This window comes from Kogia breviceps, chromosome 2 (genome assembly GCF_026419965.1).
Source record: "Kogia breviceps isolate mKogBre1 chromosome 2, mKogBre1 haplotype 1, whole genome shotgun sequence".
In the NCBI taxonomy this organism is placed as follows: Eukaryota; Metazoa; Chordata; class Mammalia; order Artiodactyla; family Physeteridae; genus Kogia; species Kogia breviceps.
In genome coordinates, this window is record NC_081311.1 from 157,350,250 (window position 1) to 157,371,511 (window position 21,262).

The following is a 21,262-nucleotide window of genomic DNA, read 5'->3' on the forward strand; positions in this document are numbered from 1 at the left end:
AACAGAAAACACGTAATCTTCCATCAGGATAACGCAAAACCACATGTTTCTTTGATGACCAGGCAAAAACTGTCACGGCTTGGCTGGGAAGTTCTGATTCATCCACTGTATTCACCAGACATTGCACCTTCGCATTTCCATTTATTTCGGTCTTTACAAAATTCTCTTAATAGAAAAAATTTCAATTCCCTGGAAGACTGTAAAAGGCACCTGGAACAGTTCTTTGCTCACAAAGATAAAAAGTTTTGGGAAGATGGAATTATGAAACTGCCTGAAAAATGGCAGAAGGTAGTGGAACAAAAGGGTGAATACGTTGTTAAATAAAGTCCTTGGTGAAAATGAAAAATGTGTCTTTTATTTTTACTTAAAAAACCGAAGGCACTTTTTGGCCCATCCAATATATGACAACTCTCCTGATTTCTCCTGTTCACTATTTCAGAGACTTCTTGGCTCATCAATGCCATTTGTTCCAAACTGCTTTGCAAACCATAATAGTATATAAAGACCCCGTGGAACAAAAGTCCCAGAAGTTCCCTAACTATGCCTTTTGGTCAAATAAAGTAGCTATTATCTTCATGTAGAAAAAGATCAAAATAGTTGTTTTGATTCTTCCAGTTCAAAATACTTTCATGTCTGTAAAAAGACAGTTAGGCTTACACAACTAAACCTGAAAGTCTAGCCAACAAACAAAAGAGTGGGTAACCATTTCTGGGGTGTTTATAAAGATTATTGGTCAAAATATCTCTCTGATAAATTTCCCTTTGTCTATATATGTCCAGGTCAACTCTGGGTATAAATACTCTTCAAATATCCCTGTATAACTATCACCTCCTCAAGGGAAAGGAAACGTCTCTACTGAAATCCATTTATTTTGAAATTAAAAGAGGAAAGAAGACCCTTCTGATAATTTAGTCCAGATCTTTTGAACTTAAATTTTAATTGCTGGCTCTGCTGTTAAGAAGTTAGACACTGTTTTTTAAACTATTCCCAAGAACAAGACTCTAAATGCCAGATGGAATTAACCAAATGGTCCATGGATCCAAGATTCAGTCTCCAACTTTGGGACAAAAGGATAATTTGTAGAAGAGGATGGTGGCTTGCCTCTTTGTCTTTAAGGAAGTAGTAAGGCATAGCAGGAGGACACGCTGTTCCACACTAGACAAACCTGAGTTCAATCAACTCTACTTCTTATTAACTATGTGATGAGGTTACCTAACTCTCTGGACCTCAGCTTCCTTTTTGGTAAAATGGAGACAGTAATGTCTCTTTCCATAGTCAACGTAGGGCATAAATGAGATGCAACAGACATACTGCCTGGTACATGGTGAGCCTCAAACGTCAATTACTTCATCAGAACTTAGAGACAAACACCTTTGAAACCTGTTAGAGCCATCTCTTCACTGATCTCCACATTTCCTCAATCTGTGTTTTGATTTTGTAACATGAATTTATCATCACTCCCTATCTGAAAAAATATTCCATTTGTTTACACTCAGTATTTTACTTTTTAAAGTAAAAGTATTGGGCAGGCCAAAAGGCTCATTCGTTTTTTTTTTTTTTTCCGTAAGATGGATAAAGTAGCACTTAATTGTCGTTAACTTCATTCGAAACAATTTTGTTAGATTGTATGTGACAGCTGTCATATCAGCGTGCATTTAAAAAAAACATATATCAGAGTAAGCCTGGCTATCGAACCAAAACACTCATCTCATCTCTACCTTTTTTTTTTTTTTTTTTTTTTGTGGTACGCGGGCCTCTCACTGTTGTGGCCTCTCCCGTTGCGGAGCACAGGCTCCGGACGTGCAGGCTCAGCGGCCATGGCTCACGGGCCCAGCCGCTCTGCGGCATGTGGGATCTTCCCGGACCGGGGCACGAACCCGTGTCCCCTGCATCGGCAGGCAGACTCTCTACCAATGTGCCACCAGGGAAGCCCTCATCTCTACCTTTTAAAAAAATAGCCACTTAAAGGTTATTTAGTTTTAAATGTTATATGCTGTAAAAGGCAACTACTAAAAATAACTTCAGTTATTCATCAGTAGACCTTCCACACTTTACACTATGTGCCAGGCAAAAATGAGGTAGTAATATAAGTCATCATCAACCATTAACTTGTTTTACCACTCTAGTACATACTAAGCATGTACTAGATATGAAAGTTAAGATATGAAACTTTTCAGATATGAAAGTTAAGTTTTCAGAATGTAAGATTTTCGTGGTAAGATTGGAACAATTCCCCAGAATACAGGATGGGTGGCACTCCTATAGTTTCCTAGCAAGTAGATTATATAAAATCTGAAAATTTTCAAATTTGGTTCTTTTCTCTTTTATCTGTTTACTCTTTCTTTTTTTAGAACTTATTTTTCACACTACAACTTACTGGGTGTTAGATCCTTGTAAGAACATAAGAGAATGTCATTTCTGAACCTGTGCTTATGAAATGAAGCCTATCTCAATCAACTTATCAACTGAGCTTTCAAATGCTTGGCTGGGATTTCCTGGTGGCGCAGTGGTTGAGAATCCACCTGCCAATGCAGGGGACACGGGTTCGTGCCCCGGTCCGGGAAGATCCCACATGCCGCGGAGCGGCTGAGCCCATGAGCCATGGCCGCTGAGCCTGCGCGTCCGGAGCCTGTGCTCCGCAACGGGAGAGGCCACAACAGTGAGAGGCCCTCGTACCACACACACACAAATAATAATAGTAATAATAAAATAAAATGCCTGGCTGGCAGTGGGTGGGTTCATTTGTCTATTTTTGGTTGGTGAATTTTTCTTTATATATTTTTTAAGTAAGGCACAAACCCAAGGAACAGGTCCCATTGCATGTGAGCATTTAAAAATGGGATCTGAGGATCATGATTGCTATGGGTTGAATTGTCGTCCTCCCCCGCACCCCCCCATGCAAAATTCCTATGTTGAAGTCCTAATCCCCATTACCTCAAAATGTGACCTTTTTTGGAATAGGGTTATTGCAAATGTAATTAAGATGAGGTCATACTGGAGTAGAGTAGGCCCTTAATCCAATATAACTGGTATCCTTATAAAAAGGGTAAATTTGGACATAGACACACAAGAAGAAGAATGCCACCTGAAGATGAAGGCAGAGATCTACAAACCAAGGAACTCCAAAGATTGCTAGCAAACCACCAGAAGCTGGGACAGAGGCATGGAACAGAGTCTCCTTCACAGCCTTCAGAAGGCCGCAACCCTGTTGACATTTTGGTTTCAGATTTCTAACCTCCAGAACTGTGAGACAAACAAATTTCTGCTGTTCTTAGCTACCCAGTTTGTGGTATTTTGCTACAGCAATCCTAGCAAGCTAATACAACACTTAATCACAATAAATTAGAAATATCTGAGGCTGTCTTAGGGTTGGAAAGGCTGTTGAGGGAGATTACACCCTCCTTGGAAGGGGGTTGACCTTACTCAGGGGAGGAAGGAAGGGAGGGAGGGAGGGAGGGAGGGAGGGAACGAGGGAAGGAAGGAAGAAAGAAAGGAATGAAGGAAGGAAAAGAGAGATTGATTGTCAGCACCATCCAAGGAAAAGAGAACTACCTGACTGGTAGCCCGAGAAAGATCACAATAGTAGATATGAGAATCATTTGCCTTTGCCACATTTACTCAAAAAATCCTTTAAAGCCATCCCATTCACTTTCCTTTCACTTAATTCTCACCACATAATCTAGAATTTACTAATTTAATATCACAGATCACATAGTGCTGGACAGAGGGAGTAACAGGGAGTATTCTTTTCCCTAGAAAGGATATGCCTCTCTGCAAATTAAAACAGTGGTAGAAACCAGCATCTCTTGAGTTTAGCAAATATAACCTACTTATAATAATAAACAATAATAATAGGTAACACTGAGCACTTGCTATGTACCTGACACTCCTCTAAATACTTTACATATACTAATTCATTTAATTCTCACAGTAAACCATGAAGTAAGCATGATGATTGTACCCATCTTACAGACAAGGAAATTGAGGTTTAGATCTCTTGGGGAGCATTTTACTAAATTTCTAGACCTGAGCACTAAGAAACTAAATGCTTGACCAGTAATGATCCCCTAATATGCTCTACCTTCTTATACCTGGCTTGCAATAGACATTCTCACCAATCATATCACCACACAGGTAGTACCTGCACAATCTCAGCAACTCTGTACACAGTACAGTTCTCTCTTGAGAATTAAGATAGCAAAAAAGAATTGCAAACAGAATCTATTATATCTTCTCAGATCACCTATGGGTGAGTGATTCTCCATGCTGTCATCTACCTAGCATCCACAGAGTACAGATAGTATGAAATAGCTTAACTATTCAGGGTGCACAGATTGTGTGCAATTTTGTGCTCACACTATTATATTACTGGGTTAGAAGCAGTGTTGTATACTCAAGATATCAGCTTTGTAAGGGTGAATTTCTTTTGCAAGTACTGCATATTTGGATTGCAAGTAATTAAAACTCACCACACAGTGTAATAAGAGTTTTCATGCATCCCTTGGAACCACTGTAATTCCACAGAATGTATGACTAAAAGTTAAGCTTGAGGTGCCTGCTTCTCTTTTATAATCCTCCTGATCTTTAATAGATGAACTGAAAATAAACACCAACAAAGTGTAAGCATAGAACAGTTCCCTATGGTTAACTTTTATCTTTGACCAACAACACATTTAAATTTTGTTACTCCAGTCAGAAGAAGATTTTTTAGGAGCTGAGATTATGGAATGGGGCCTCGAGTATTCTATTATATTATCAATGTTAAAGAAATAAACATAAATTAATCAAAACAGAGAGCAATGAAACAAGAGGTAAACTGAGGAAAAACGTGAGGCATGGCTTGCCAATCTCACTATAAAGAGTAGTTTTTATCTCGTAAACCTTGAGGCAACCAAAGAAGCTGGGAGAAGAAAGAAGAGGACCTGGTGCTTACACTGAGGTGGGGTGGAGGGGAGTGGAGAGCTGCTTCCACAGGTCCTGAGCAGCGCTGTGGAGGGCCATCCTTGCTGCCTGTGGACACTGACTTAGGCAGCTCCTACTTGGTGGCAGGCATTCTCCAGGTTCCAAAATACAGAAGTGAATAGAATAAACAAGCTCTATACCCCATGAAGCTTACATCCACTATGACAAACTCGGTTTGGGATATTGATCCTTTACACTTCCGGAGAAGAAAAGTGTGGAGGGGTGGATACAGATAGAGAACTAACATCTACTGAGCATACACTACATATGAGGCTCTGGACTGTACCCTCAGTCCAGAAAAATCCTGATCTCCTGCCTAGTTTGGATCCTAAATAGAAAAGACTACACTATGGACTATAATCAGTAGTCTATGAAATTAACAATCATAGAAATACTTAGAATCTTCAAACTGAGGCAGTCTGGGCACATGGAAGACATTCAGTAACTACTTTTAGAATGAATGCATGATTAATCATAATTTTTAAAACTGTCAAATACTCAGATTCGTTATTTACTATTGATATTTATTGTATGACATGAAGTGATCTGAAACTGTATAAAAGACACTGTTTCTTTCCCTCTTAAAGGGAACAATACCTAGATATTGCCTAAATAAAGAAAACACTTAGAGAATTTAAAGTAGTCCAAGGGGCTATTTTAAGCAAACACTTCAGTTTCTTACATCCATGAGAATTCTTTATAAACAAACAACATGAAGTCACAAGAGGTCCTTCACCTGAGCAGCATCAGTTATCACAGCATAGATTCCAGGAGTGGCTAGCTGACCCTTATCTTCAAAAGGAATGATGGTGAGAATCTAAGAAATAAACAATGGGGATTGTTCTCCTTTCTGAACTCAAAGGATATACACTTTGAAGAGACGTAAAGGGGAAGAATTTCATTTGCTTAGTGAAAACAAATGAAATTGTCCAGTGTATTTGCCTTCTCACTGGAATAAGTGAGCTATGTCTAGACAGGCACAGTATAGAGAAAAGTGTGTTGACTGGTTAGATAATTTCAGTGGAAGAAATTCAATACTGAGGAAAAGAAATATAGTTGCAAAATCCTCTGTTCAAACATGGAGAATACTCAAATATAGCATAAATTTGTGATTAAAGAATATGAATGTTAACTGTTCCTATTTTTGACAGCAGTACACATTTTTTCTTTCCACAGCTTCATGATACTATATTCCTGCTTAACTGCTTCCTCAGTAGTCTTTTCAGCCTACCAAAAACTAAGGGAAAAAATTTTAATTACCACTATTTAGAGTAAAAATTTTAATTAACCTTCCTAACAAATATGGAAGGGGGAACCAACAACAAGTCATCTGGATGGGAGTGGAGGAAATCATCTCTGCTTAGGCTGATGTTTCTTTAGACCAAGTAAAGATGTTGGTCATCCTGAACATGAGGTAGAAAGCAAGGAAATAAGCAAAAGCCCATGTCATGAAAAGTGGGCAATTTCTGTATTTTAGGAGTCATAGCTTCATGGTAAAGCTTTATTATTTTATCTGAATTGTTGTAGATTTTCAGCAAGAAATACTCACAATAAAATATAAGTTCAAAACACATTCCAGAGACATGTGTAACTATATAATCATCTCTCTTAATTATCCCTGCTAATAGGAAACAAAGTGGTAAAGATCACCCCAAATATCTTTGCTTGAACATTACTTTTCTGTGGATTTAATGGGGTTTGAGGTATAATTGGCATACATTATACTAGTTTCAGGTGTACAACATAATGATTCGGTATTTGTATATGTTGTGAAATGATCACCACTATAAATCTATTTAACATCCATCACCATATATACTTACAGAATTTTTTTCTTGAGGTGATAACTTTTAAGATCTACTCTCTGCAGAACTTTTAAATATGCAATAGAGTATTATTATCTACAGCCACCATGCTGTATATTATGACTTACTTATTTTATAACTGGAAGTTTGTATATTTTGATTCCCTTCACCCCTGTCTCTAGCAACTACCAATCTATTCCAAATATCTCTTTAAAAACCATATTAATTGGGCTATGAATATAGTATAGTATCAACATATAATATGAAAAGTTGATGAGCAATAAGAATTACTACCTTGGGATTGTTGCTTGTTGCTGTTTCTCTCATTCTTTTGAGAAGTTTATGCCCAGTGTTAATGGAAACTAAAGAGACATAATGCATCCTTAGGAATAAATTTGAGTCTGAGGGAATATGAAAGTTGAGAAGTTTCCATTTCTAGGGTCTCTTTCACTCTAACATTTAGGAATCTGTGTCTGGAAGACAAAGAAGTTAACAGGTGATCACTGGATTACCTATTACACAGAAAAGCGAAAAGAAGTTTTCTAAGAACCTTTGATCTTCAAAGTCAGAAGCAAACATAAAATAAATTTATGAGAGGAAGCCAACCTGGGGAGCATACCAGTGGCAAGAACAAACTGGCTTAGAACTAACTGGCTCAAGAGCAGAGGAACATTTGTATTTCAATGAAAAGAAGAAAAGAAAGTTTAAAAGGAAGGTGATAGTATATTTGATCTGCCAATAATTTAATATTTGAAAACTTCCAAAAGGGCATTTCTACATTTTCACATCAAAAAAAGGTCATGGTTTCATCCAAATATCCATGCACAATTGTATTTTTATGTACAATACACAAATAGTCTAAGCAAGTCTAGCTCTAAAACATATTTCTCAGGTATATTTCATGACAAATTCCCAGGCTGAAGGCCAGGCTAAAACCGAGGAGGCCACTGCCCCTTCCATGATAACCGTGTGGCTGGCTGCAAGATGGTCAGGTGAACACAGAACGTCTTTGGACTTCTTGTAGGCAGAACTAGATATTACTCATCTTTAGAAACTCAGCACCTACTACAGTGCTTGATACACACAGTCACTACTGGATCAGTGTTGGCTGATTAATTAATAAATGTGTACCTTATAGGTGAACAATCATAGGTAGCTACCTGGATTGGGAATAAGTCACAGACTGAAATTCAAATTATGTTGGCAACTTGTTCTGTGAACTTTCATGAGTCAGCTTCTGTCCATTCAGTCATCTAGGAAAGAGGCTGCCTGCTGAAATGTTTAATGTATCTAATGTGAATTGAAGTCTTCATATAAAAGTACAAAATTACTCTTTATTAACTAAAGAACTCATTCTTTGCACTTACCAAAGTACTTTTCATCTTGACAGCACTTCCAGTAATGGCAAATTACTCCTAATATTTTTCTAAATCCTTGACATATTTTAAGGACTAAAAATATATCTATAGCTCTCATTTGGAATTATTACTTTACCCAGTTCCAGATGGCTTCACTGTAATAATTTTTAAAGCCTTTCTCTGGTCTCTTACCTTTTTCAGAATTAATAAAATATTTTCATCAAAAGGCATTCTAGATCAAAAGGAATAATGTAGAGGCCCTTACACTCACTATTAAGTTCAAGGTCAGTAAGACTTTAACTCTGTTCATTGTATCCAGATTCAGATAAATCTGAAGAAACCTTTTGCTATTATCCAGAGATTCTCAATCTCTGGACCATTACTAGCCCTGGGGACATAGGTCAATTCTAGTACTTAGGTGGCTCAGAATCACCAGGGGACATCCACACTCAATGAAAGAAACCCAAGTCCTCGGGAATTACTGAACTCATTCAGTTCTTCTAGCACCCGAGAAGTTAGGGGGGGTCCATTAACAGTATACACTCAAGGACCCCTTGTACTTCTGCTGCTCACATACAGGCCAGTCTTGGCTCCTGGTACTTCAGCCATTTCCAGGCATCCCACTGAGGGTCATTTGTTACGCTGGCACACTGAGGTCCAGTTTCACAACTTGTGCAAATCTACCTGTCTTCAGTGCTAAAAAGAGGAAAAATGTTAAGGGAAAACCAGAAAAGCAGAAAGCAGGAACCAGTAACAGATTCAAAAGATGGTTATGTCTAACAGGCCCTTTACATGTAAATATATATTTGTATTGTCTTCCCAGCTCTGTATTTAACATAAAACAATGATCATTTTGAAAATGAAACACCTATATTTAAAGCATATAACATGAGGACATTAGTTTGAAAAGAAAAAAGTTGACAGGAACTTTTGTTGGAAATTTGAAAAGGACTAAATATAGATCTTCATAACTGTTGTAAAAAAATTTTTAATTGTATGATTGACAAAAACAAAAATCAACCTCTCTTTTCCTTCTCTCTGTCTCATACATCAAAATTAATAAATTCCCCCCAAAGCATAAATTATTTCAAAATACAGACTATTTGTAAATTTGTATTTACAAGTAGAATACTGAATACATGTTTTGTTATGTTGTTCACTGTTTATTGATTAAAATGCACTTTGCTGGATTAAAATTTTATTTTGTTACACATACATTAATTTAGGAAAAAAAGAGATGAATGCTTTACCCCTTCTAATTATTGCTTCTTCTTTCTTAGCCTTCCAAAGGAGGGAAACATAAAGGATGAAACTTAACAAGATCAAACGCAAAAATAGCCTGTACTTCATCAAAATCGCTTATGAATACCACATTTATGAATATTTATGTGAATGTTCATAGGAAGCTATGTCTTCCTTGTGATTCCTTGAATATTGCCAGAACTATTTTTTGTTTTATAGATATTCAATTAATATTGATTAAACACCTTCAGTCAATATAATATGAATTTTTCCTAAACTTCGATTAACTTATCCCAAATAAATTAATAAACTTTAAAGTGTTTTTGAAAAGTACATGGTTCTTATACAAAAATAATTTACCTCAATAAATAATAGTGGAGTGACGTCTATAGGTAGGAGATATATCAGCAATACAGAGATAATAAGAGTGACTAAACACAAATTACCATCCATGACAGTTATTCTTGGTCCCCAACCCCCTTATCCTTTACCACAAAGACAAAAAAAGCTAAAGACTCACTTTCCCAAAGTCCCTTACAAGGAGATGTAGCCATGTGACACAGTTCTGGCCAATGAAATGTAAGGAGTCTGTAGGGTGTGTTTAGGAAATTTTTCCTTTTCTAATATAAGGAAAGCCAGATATGGCTAGCAGCTGCCCTTCCCCTCCTTCCTGCACTGAAAGCTGAAGTGATGGCTGGAGTTGTGGCAGCCATCTTGGAATCAAATAGGAAAGAAAAAGAGAATCACAGTGATGCTGGTGCTGACACCACTGAGATGCTGACATATTGCCCTCAGCCACCTCCTCCCAGATTTTGTGTCATGTGAGAGAAATAAAACCCTATCTTTTTAAGCCACTATCAGAGTCTCTGTTGCTTAAAAGTGAAAGCCTTTGTAACTGATAAAGAATTAATAAAAGTATTTTTTAAGTACACAAATAACGACTAGAGGTTCAAAGAAGGAAATTACATAAAGTAGAAAGACATAGGAAAGGCCTTGAAAAAGACTTGTCATTTGTTAAAAGCATAAGAGGCTGGGATATGAAAGTAGGGTGAATTTCAGGTAAAAATTATGCTATGGGCAAAAGATTTGAGGAAAATGTAAAAATTATTCTTCTTTTATTAAGCCATCTGTTCACAAGTTCATTTTGCTTAGTTTTATTTAAGGCTAAAGATTGATTTATATATTTAATGCTGCCAAATATTAACACATTCTCAATAATACTTGCTATATCACAAAAATAACTGATTTATTTTGTCAATTTGGTGAAAAAATATCCCCAAAAGTATAAATAATGAAGCATTTTGCAATTTTAAACTCCACATGAACTATTTTAAATGTTTTTTGAGTAACTTATACTTATTAAAGTTTATTTTACATTTATTTTGTTTTTCTTTCTTTACTGTGTTTTTATAAACCAGGGAAACAACATCATCTTAATCCCATTTAATCATGATAAATGATTATTTATTACAAAAAGAAACTATCAGTAGCCAATGAATCATTGCATTCTTCATAAACCTGATTATTACATATACATTCTAAAAATAAATACAATAATGAGCTCCTTGCCTCTGCATAGATACGGGAATCATAACTATAAAACTGTGCAGGCTTCAGGTCAAAGCAGTAGGTCTAAGCTCTGATCCTAACCAACTCAGGACAAAGCTGCTGATTAAAAGAAAAAATTAAATAACAACAAAAATCCTATCCCAGTGCAAGGGAATGCACTTGACAAATTGTTTATTAGATTCAAATGTCTTTGCTCAGCATGGGCAAATTCATTAAAAGATGAAAATGAAAGCCCGATGAGCTTGTAAAAATGAGAGTTCTCCAAATTTAATTCAAGGTTGAGGATGATCAATTTGGTTATTTATTCAGTGTGTAAGAACACTGGATAATTGGTGTTAGAGGGAAAGACTGGTTTTTATTCTCTGAAACAATCTCTAAATACATAATTTTGGCATTACTCCAATTTGTACATTGTCATATTTCTGGAAGTATGCTTAATTATGCAATAGTAATAACTATGGATGCTTTGTGCCAAGATATCAAGACCAAAAAGTCTGTTGTGCATCAGTCTTCCCAAGCAAATTAAATAAACTTTGTAAGTTATTTTAGTACAAGTTAAATATTAAGATGAGTTATATAAGACAAATAAACTGATGCATAATGGCCTCTAAGACAGATATGTACTTTTTAAATTCTGAAGAGTTCAAAACAGAGATGACATTAAAATGCTAACATAAACTCCCTGTGCAGAGTAAAGCTGCAAAATGCTATGTGAAATCATTTTTAATAAATCAAACTATTTTTATACTGAAGTACTAAAAGGGTACCTGCTGGAAAGATGCTCAATTTTACTATGTTAACTAATGGGAATATAAAAGAATTTAAACAAGAAAATAGCTATGTATTTGTCATTTTAATTCATATTTATTTTAAAATCCTTAATCCTGGAACATATACAGATGTGTATATATGTGTGTATGCACATATGTATGTGTGTATGCATGTATTGGTTTTATTGTCCATTCATAGCTTCAGAGACCTGATCTATTTGCAGCTAAAACACATTGGTCTTGGGATCTGACTCACAATAGTATCCTAGGGTCAAAGACTAACTTATTTTACTTTTAAAACATGTATAAGCTTCTGAAGATTATCTGTATTTGCTTGTGTCAGTTACATATTGAATCCTATTCAGCAAACACTGCACAGCTGAGAGCAAGGTTCTAGCCCAGACATACAGGACATACATATCTTTCTCAAACTTCCCTGACTGCCAAACTTAACTACCACCACAAGCACCCTATTTTTAACAAAACCAAGGAATCATAGTTTGTTTCTTTCAAAATTTCTTTACCAACAAAAACAAACGGTTCATGTTCTGGAGTGAAGCTGGCAAACCTCCCAACAAGGCAGCCAGCAACAAGAGAGTATCCTGTCCCCATGAAAGAAGCAGGGGTTTTTCTGTCCACCCCAGGCTGAGAGGTATGGGGGAGGCCAGGCAGAGCCAGACAGAGCAGATCCAAAATCTATGCATGCCCATCTCTCTCTCTCTCTCTCTCTCTCTCTCTCTCTCTCTCTCTCTCTCTCTCTCTCTCTCTCTCTCTCACTCTCTCTCACTCTCTCTCACTCTCTCTCACTCTCTTTCTTTTTTAGGTGGCCATCTATCTAGTAATCTGGACCATGAGGTAAAACATGATTTCAGTATACATGAGGGAAAACCTAGTAAATTAATGAATTCTATTTTGATACCTAAAGAGTTTAGCCAGACATTTCTAAGCTTTCCTCATCAACTGCAAACATTACTTTTCTGTTTTATTTCTCTCAACCTAAGGATGCTAATCTTTCACATACCATCATTTTTGGCAGGGATGGAGAGATTTCCGTTATCATTGCCTCCTTGGTGAAAAGTCCACACTCTGAAGTCCAGGATTCTTCTCTTTCTTTTCTTTTCAGTAGACTTTATTTTTTTAGAGCAGTTTTAGGTTCACAGCAAAATTAAGCAGAAGGTATAAAGATTTCCCATATACCTCCTGCCCTCACATGCATAGTGGTCCCCATTATCTACATTCCCCACCACAGTGGTACATTTGTTATAACCGATGAACCTACATTAATACATTATCACCTGAAGTCCATAGTTTATATTAGGGTTCACTCTCGGTGTTGTACATTCCATGGATTTGGACAAATGTATAATGACATTTTAATCCTCAGCAACTGTACAAGTTATTCTCCATTACAGAGGGAAATTTTTATAAATATATATATATTTTAAGAACTAATTCTTAAAGCCAAGTTATCATAATCAAATTGCTTCAACTCTTGGTGGATTCACAAAAATTCACATTGCTGTTGCCAATAACCTGTTTTCTTTTTTTTTCTTTCATAATTGAGATTTTATTGGTTGTTTTGAGGATCAGTACACAGACATTTCCATTTGCACACGATTCTCAACATACGTACCAAAAAGCTAAAAAATCATGCAGTTGTGATTCTTTTCTGAACAGTTATTCCAGTGACTTTCCAGCTTAAAATTTAGGGGCAAATTTTCCTTCATAGGCTATCAAGTACCAATATCTTCAAATATTGATATGCTGTTATATCGTAAGTCCCACTAATTCACAATTTAATATCATGTACACTACATACTCAAATTGTCAGTCGTTCGCAGTACATTAACAGTTACTAGAAGAACTGGACAACCACGACCAAAGATGTTACAGAGGGCACAAAATTCTGCCCAGGAGAGCCAAGATCAAGGGGTGAGAGGTTTGCTTTAGGAAACAATTCTACCAAAAACAACATCGGAAGAGAAGTAATTTAAAGTGTTTTAAGACATTAAATGCACAACTGACTCCAAACTGCCATTTAGTATGCTTTGTATTATAGGATATGAAAGCTACCCTCCATCTGGGGAATGTTAAGCTGACACCCAAGACAATCAAAGCCTCCCATATTCAAAATCCCACTATTTTCTGGTTGTACCGAAAAATAAACAACCAGCAGATGATTTCACCTCTTAAAAAAAAGCAGTTAGGGGCTTCCCTGGTGGCGCAGTGGTTGGGAGTCCGCCTGCCGATGCAGAGGACGCGGGTTCGTGCCCCGGTCTGGGAGGATCCCACATGCCGCGGAGCGGCTGGGCCCGTGAGCCATGGCCACTGGGCCTGCGCGTCTGGAGCCTGTGCTCCGCTACGGGAAAGGCCACAGCAGTGAGAGGCCCGCGTAACGCAAAAAAAAAAAAAAAAAAAAAAAAAGCATTTACACTTTAAAAATGAAAAGTGGTGGGATTCCCTCCTTTTAAAAAATGTTTCTAGAGCTACTAAAAAACCTGCATTTACAAAAGAGTTGATAAAAATATTCTTCTGGATTGTACAAGAAGGGAGACAGGGGCCACTGATAGGACCAGGTGTGTGATATTAATCAGACTTGGCTTCTTTCTCTCCTGCTTAATCACAAGCTGGGCTCTCCTCATTTTTAGTCTCTCCATTTTCTGCAGGTAAGTCTTCTTTAGTCTCTTGGTTAGCCACTTCGGCCTGTTTTTCCTTTGCTCCCCTTTTCCCTTTTGTTTGCACTCTTGTCCGAAGATTTATCCTTTCCTGCCGCCTTTCTTGGCTTCGTTTCTACTTTTGCAGGAGCCGGTGTAGCTGACAACCTCGCCGACCTCCTCTTGGGCTCCTCCTTCGCCGCCCCCTGGGCGCAGCTGACCTTTCTCTTGGGCGTCTTGGCGGCGAGGCGGGCGCGTGCCCGGTGCGTGGGGGCCGCGGCGCGCCGAGAGCTTTCGGGAAGCTGGGGGGCTTGGCCGCTACCGCTCCTCCCGCCGCCCCAATAATCTGTTTTCTAGTGCCTCAAATTTTTTTGACAGAGTTAACTGGAAGGCTTAGTATTTGTTTGGGATTTTGGTTTTGTTTTGGCTAATTTTGTTTACATTTTTTTAAGCAATAGAATGAAATAGCCAAATTGAAATAATATTCTATTAAAGTAATCATTTGTTTGGTTGAACTAATTGACCAATTTTAATCATGACAGTGTTATTAAATACAGTGTAAAGTGTTCTGACTGAAAATTAAACTTGCTCGAAATATGGAAATTCAGAAAATGTAACTATATGCATTGCCTGTATACAGCAAAATTTGCATATCATTCATATACCCTCATCAGACAAGAAGGTAATACCATGCGGGCCGTTTAAGTAACCTGACAATACAGTGTGCTTTTAAAAGCTTTGAATACATGGAACTATACAGAATAATATTTATGTTACTAAACAGTGTGTAACGATGCGTGGCTCTTGAGTGCCACATCAGTTTTTATGTAGGTTTTTAGCTTGTTCAGACATCTACCATTTCTTACAAGGATCAGGAAAGAAGCCAGACCGAGATCATGTTAGGCTGATGCTTGGCAGGGCAGATCGTCAAGTAGCTTGCGTTGGTTTTCAGAGCCCCCTTCCCTTTGCCTGACCTTCCCTAGGTGTATCTCCCATATGTGCCTCCCTAGTGCCTCCCACCATATAACTTCCCTCACTATCAAAGCAGCCTCCCACCCCTCACCTAAACCTGCTCCAGGAAATGATGGGATAGACTCACTTTCATGTATAAATAGCTGACAAAGCTTCACTTGTTATCATTCCTGAGTTATATAAATTTTAGGTAAACAACAAATAAGCAAAGAGCATATTTGCAAAGAGCAAATAAGCAAATAAGCATATTTAATTCTTAAATTTCAGGGTCCTGGCAAGTAAAAAAAGGATTTTTGCAGGATGGTGTGGGAACAGGGCAGGCGAGGCGTGGGTGTCTTCTCAGGGAAAAGGATAGGGGAAGTTTAGTAATCTCAAATTATTTTCAGAATTGCAGTAAATATTCCTATGTACTTAGGTCAGCTGAAACATTTCCCCATAAAATATGACTGCTGGTATTTGCTTATATCAAATAGCTGAACAAGAGTCTGACCTACAGCTTGATAATTTAAACCATAATTATTTACAAACCTCATTTCAACTTGAGTCAAACCGCCCCCCAAATTACTGCAAACTAGAGAAAAATACTTGGTTGTCCACTGTGCATCGATGTTGATCTGTCATCTTTCACTCTATCCCTGTTGCCTATTTTACCCTGTCAACCCCGATGCCTTGGCTCATATACAAAAGAGAAGAATTCCATTTTCTCATCCTAGCATTAAAAGAACGAAAATAGTAATTTTGTACTAGGCTAAGCAAGGAACAGGTCAAGAGACAAAGGGCCGGAAAATATGTGAGAATTAGGAGAATTGCCAAGAAAGTACTGAAGTCTCCTGATATGATGAGGCTGTTTGCTAAATCCTTCCAATGCTTCATGAACTATATAAAGAGAGAGCAACTTCCAGAGCAGCATTACCCAAAATTCCAGTTCCTGTCTCTTGTCTCTGGCAATGGACACAGAAAACAGTGTAAGATGCATCCGCCAGGTTTGACAGCAGCTGTACAGCTAATGAGAGATGTTCACTATGTTTAATCATATATGTTCAATTGTGAGCACCAAGGGTCACTGGCATTTTCGGCTGCATTCCTCCCATGTAGTTTCCTTCCTCCCTCCCTTCCTCCCTCCCTCCCTTCCTTCCTTCTTTCCTTCTATTTTAAAAATATTTTCTATTCTCTTGTTTTCTATCATTTCAACTCAGTGGCCGTTCAGTGACCCCTACTGTGGTTTGTTTTCCAGGAAAGGCCACATAAACAGGGCAAGAGCTCCCAAGAATTTATGGGGAAAGAGGAGCCTTGCCTTGAATGGGTAGGAAGTTTTAAAATAAGCTGTGCTGGGAGAGTCTAAAGGGTTCTCCCTAACCCAATGCCACTTCATTTCCATGATGGAGGCTACCACAGGTTGCAGGTTAAGAATTCAGATGAACCACACATGGGCAGACCTCCTGGATGAGGTAAAGAAAGACATCTTTTTTTCTGACAAGCCTCAATAAACCAGAGTAAAGTTGTAGGATGTGCTTCACACAGACTAACAGAAACAAACAAAAACAACATTTAATAGGAAGTAGCATAGTGCAGCAGGAAAAGCAGTGGCTGTGGAAACAGGAGGTGGGATTCTAATTGCTAGGCTAGGCTGTATAGCCTCAGATGTGTTGCTTACTCTGTTGCCCTGTTTCGCCAACTGCAAATCAAGTGAGCTGTGTTCGAGAATCATGGCTTTTTTATTGTTTAAACACTTCATGACAGTAAAACTAGAAAAGTTGATTTAAACATCCTATGTGTATTATATTTCTGTTGCTGCGTAACAAATTACCACAAATTTAGCAGCTGAACACAACACACTTTTAATATCCCATAGTTTCCACGGGTCAGAAGTCAGGGCTCAGCAAGGCTCTACAGGGCTGCAGTCTAGGTATGGACTGGGGCTCAATTCTTCTCTAGAAGCTTAGTTCTCATATGGAAGCTCAGCTGGTGATCTGCTTCCAAGCTCATGAGGTTGTTGGCAACATTCAGTTCCTGTGGTTATAGGACTGAGGGTCCTGACTTCTAGCTGGATGCCAGCTGGAGGCCACTGTCAGTATCTAGAAGCCAGCTACAGTTCTTTGCCAAAGGGCTTTCTCCAGAGGCCCTCTGATAGCATGGCAGCTTACTTTTTCAAAGCTAGCGAGGGAGAAAGAGAAGAGCCTACTAGCCAGATGGAGTCTTATATATGTAATCACAGAAGTAACATCCCATCACCTTTGCCATGTTCTATTGGTTAAAAGTTAGTCACAGGTCCCAGCCACACTCAAAGGGAGGGGATTAAACAAGCACATGAACACCAGAACGCAGTGGTCAGGGGGACCACCTTAAAGTCGGTCAGCCACACTTTTGTATTTTTTCCCACACTCTGTCCTTCAGCAGATCCTGTCAGTTCAACATTCAAGACATACTCCAAATGTGTCACTTTTCATCGCCTCCATTTCCAACCCAGCCTCCCTAGTCTATGTCATCATTTTCTGTCATTAACATTACTGCTAAAATTTCTTGTTTCCCTCTCTCTTGCCCTATTAGCTTAAAACCTTCCAGTGGACTTCCTGTTATATGTGGAATAAAATCCAAATGCCTTACTTGCATGACCTGGCCCCTGACCACTTGTGTGATCTCATCTGCTTCTGTTCTCCACCTTTTCTCACTCCATGTTTGCTACCACCAAGCCTATTCCCACCTCAGGACCTTTGCACATGCTTTCTCCTGACAGAAATGTTCTTCCCTTACATCTTTACTTGGTGGTTCCTTCTCTTCATCCATTCCTCACTCAAATGCCACTTCCTCACAGACCTCCCTAACCATTCTAGGTGAGTTAACCAACCCTGGCCCTATTCCAGGCATTCTCTGTCCTGATACTCTGATTTATTTTCTGCATAGAACTTACTGGTATGTGAAATATGTGTTTTATTGTTCAAAATTTGTGTCCTCCACTTAGAATGTAATGTCCATGAGGACAAGTCACTGTATCTCCAAGTGTCCAGTATCACAAATATTGAATGAAGAAAACATAGAAAAACCAAACTCAAATTTTTAAAATTAATTGAATAATATTGGTTATCTGGAAATTTACTATATTGTCCTTAATTTTTTCAGTTTGCCATGGACCAATGACAGGTTTATCAGTAACTGCCACCTATTCCTGCCCAGCTTTTTTAAGACCATTACCTTATTTTATCAACACCATAGCAATTGTTTCCATGAGGGAGGCCCTGTACTGAGTCTAAATAGCTGGTGAGTGCTTGGGAAATAGCTATCTTGAGTGACAGACTCACAAGCTTTCGATCAAGACATACAGGAGGCGAGGCGAGCGCGAGGGGCGGAGCCTGCCCGGCGAGAGCGGGGGATGCGCGGTGTGACTGCCCAAGAGAAAAGGCAGGCGCTCCAGTTCCGGGTCAGGTCCTTCGCCCTCCTCCCTTGGCCTCCGGCCTCCGGCAGGGCGAGTAACAGCGGCGCCGGGGTGGCGGCGGCGGCGAATCTGAATGCGGTGAGGGAGACCATGGAGAAATCTCTGCTTGAGATTTCAAGAATTTTGAATACTGGATTAGATATGGAAACTCTGTTTATATGTGTACGGCTCTGTGAACAAGGAATTAACCCAGAAGCTTTATCATCAGTTATTAAGGAACTTCGCAAGGCCGCTGCAGCATTAAAGGCTGCTGAAAATATGACGAGCTGACTTCCTGAAGAAATCCTGATGAGATATGTCAAGCTCTGCAGGAGGATTGAAGATTGCATTGTAGTTAAGAATGTACAACGAAAGGCTGCTGAAAATATGACGAGCTGACTTCCTGAAGAAATCCTGATGAGATATGTCAAGCTCTGCAGGAGGATTGAAGATTGCATTGTAGTTAAGAATGTACAATGAAATCACTGCATGTAGCAATGTGGAAACATTGTCCTTTTTAAAAGAATGATAAAACCATAGCTTTATAAATCACTGGAAAGTGGCTTACGGAGAAAACTATCAGTTGTGTTTACACCACATCTTATTTTTTTTTTACAGTTCTAATGCTTTGTCACTGCTGTGTTCATATTTATGTGTTCCTTATTTATAGCTCTGATAGCTTTAATTTTCTAAGCAGTCTGTCTATCAGATGTGCACATGTGCTGTGCCTGGTTGAAGTATAGTGAAACGCATCGGTAGTAATGTTGTAGTTATGACTTGTCGACATTTCCATTATAAACTTTAATTTTGAATTGTTTATGCAAACTAACTGGATTTATGTTGTATTAGGCTGAAAGTTGACAATTTCGGCTACCAGTTGTGGATTTTGACTTAGATTCAGTATGCATATCAGAATCTTGTTTTTTATAAGAGCCTGGAAAAACATTTGTTGTAAACTGCTCTTTAACAAAGAATATTTCGTTTTTTTAAACATAAAATTTGACTGGCAGTTAATAGTGTGAAGCAGATCATATTTGTATTGATTTAAAAATGAAACTTAGAAACTTAGATTTTAAAAGTAATGACAGTGCTTAGCTTACCATTATTTATCATTTCAACCATTTAAATTTAGTGAGAATATTAATTAAGAATGTTTTTCTTTCTAATTTTTATACTCTGTAAATCACAGCCTTAAAAATAATAATGCATAATGAAACAATTCCATCATGAAAAGTCTTTTTTACTTTTGTTACATAAAAATAATTTGAGTGCTAACAGTATACCGTGAGTGGTTATCTAGTAAATCACAAAATAGATGGTGTCACTCAACGAAGAATATTATTTTCTGAAGGAATAAAGATTTCCAGTCATTAAACAAAAACTAAATAATAAAGTGTTCTGTATCAGGAATTCTAAATGTGCCTTTCTAAGATCATTTTTATGTGTCATTATTTTTACCCTTAAAGTTTTAACTAATCGAAGTGATGGTTCAAAATAAATTTTAGAAAACTTAGCATGGATTCTGTTCCTATAACAGAATCTCAATGGAATATTTTTCCCAAGACTAATACAAATTTAATCTGATTTTTTAAGACTTTGTTAGCTTCCATTTACATGATAGTATAGGGACTTCCCCGGAAATCCAGTCGGATGTTTAAGACTCCACCTTCCAATGTAAGGGGTGTGGGTTTGATCCCTGGTCGGGGAACTAAGATCCCACATGCCGTGGGGTGCAGCCAAAAATTAAAAAAAAAAAAAAAAATGATAGCACAAGCATATACTCTTTGGTAGCATTTTTTGTTCTTCAGACAAACCAAAGTGATTTTAATAAGGCTTAATAATATTTAATGGCAAGCTTCTGTTCTATTTTAAAAATCTAGTCTTTTGACCACTTTGACTTTTTAAATAAATACATGACATCTTGACCAAATGCACTGAAGGTCTATTATAGGGAGAACTGGTTGGGAGACAATAAAAGTTTTGATTGTAAGTCATTCGTTTGATTAAAAAACATTGCAAATACTGCATGTTGTTATTTATATAAAATCAGAAAAATGACATTCTTGTCAAGTTCCAAAATTTGTATATACTTTTAGGTCATAAGAGTTAATAGTTTTATTTATGACTTTGTGGATTCTTGTCAAGTTCCAAAATTTGTATATACTTTTAGGTCATAAGAGTTAATAGTTTTATTTATGACTTTGTGGATTATGTTATTTATGTGTGAAACAAAGCAGGAAAATATATTGAAAAGGAGTTATGTTTATAGAGGACTTTTTTAATGTGTTACATTTCTTAAATGTAAACATTTATTTCTAATGCATACTTAAGTAATGTTTAAGGAAACCAAAGTAATGCATTGTTGTGCATCTTGGCAGTGTCAAAAATAAAACCATTTTGGTGGTATTAAAAAAAAAAAAAAAAAAAAAAAGACGTATAGGAGGCAATGACCCAGGCATTAGGAAGAGACACCTCTTCCTCATTTAGGAGAAACTCCTAAAATCAGTCATTTCTATCTTTA

At 37.6% G+C, this 21,262-nt stretch overlaps 2 pseudogenes; one reads left to right on the forward strand and one right to left on the reverse strand.

Moving 5' to 3' along the window:
• Positions 1-14,292: 14,292 nt before the first annotated feature.
• On the reverse strand, positions 14,293-17,067 carry LOC131750415 (non-histone chromosomal protein HMG-14 pseudogene; annotated as a pseudogene).
• A 1,561-nt stretch (positions 17,068-18,628) lies between these two features.
• On the forward strand, positions 18,629-21,001 carry LOC131751453 (mitotic-spindle organizing protein 1 pseudogene; annotated as a pseudogene).
• Positions 21,002-21,262: the final 261 nt, after the last annotated feature.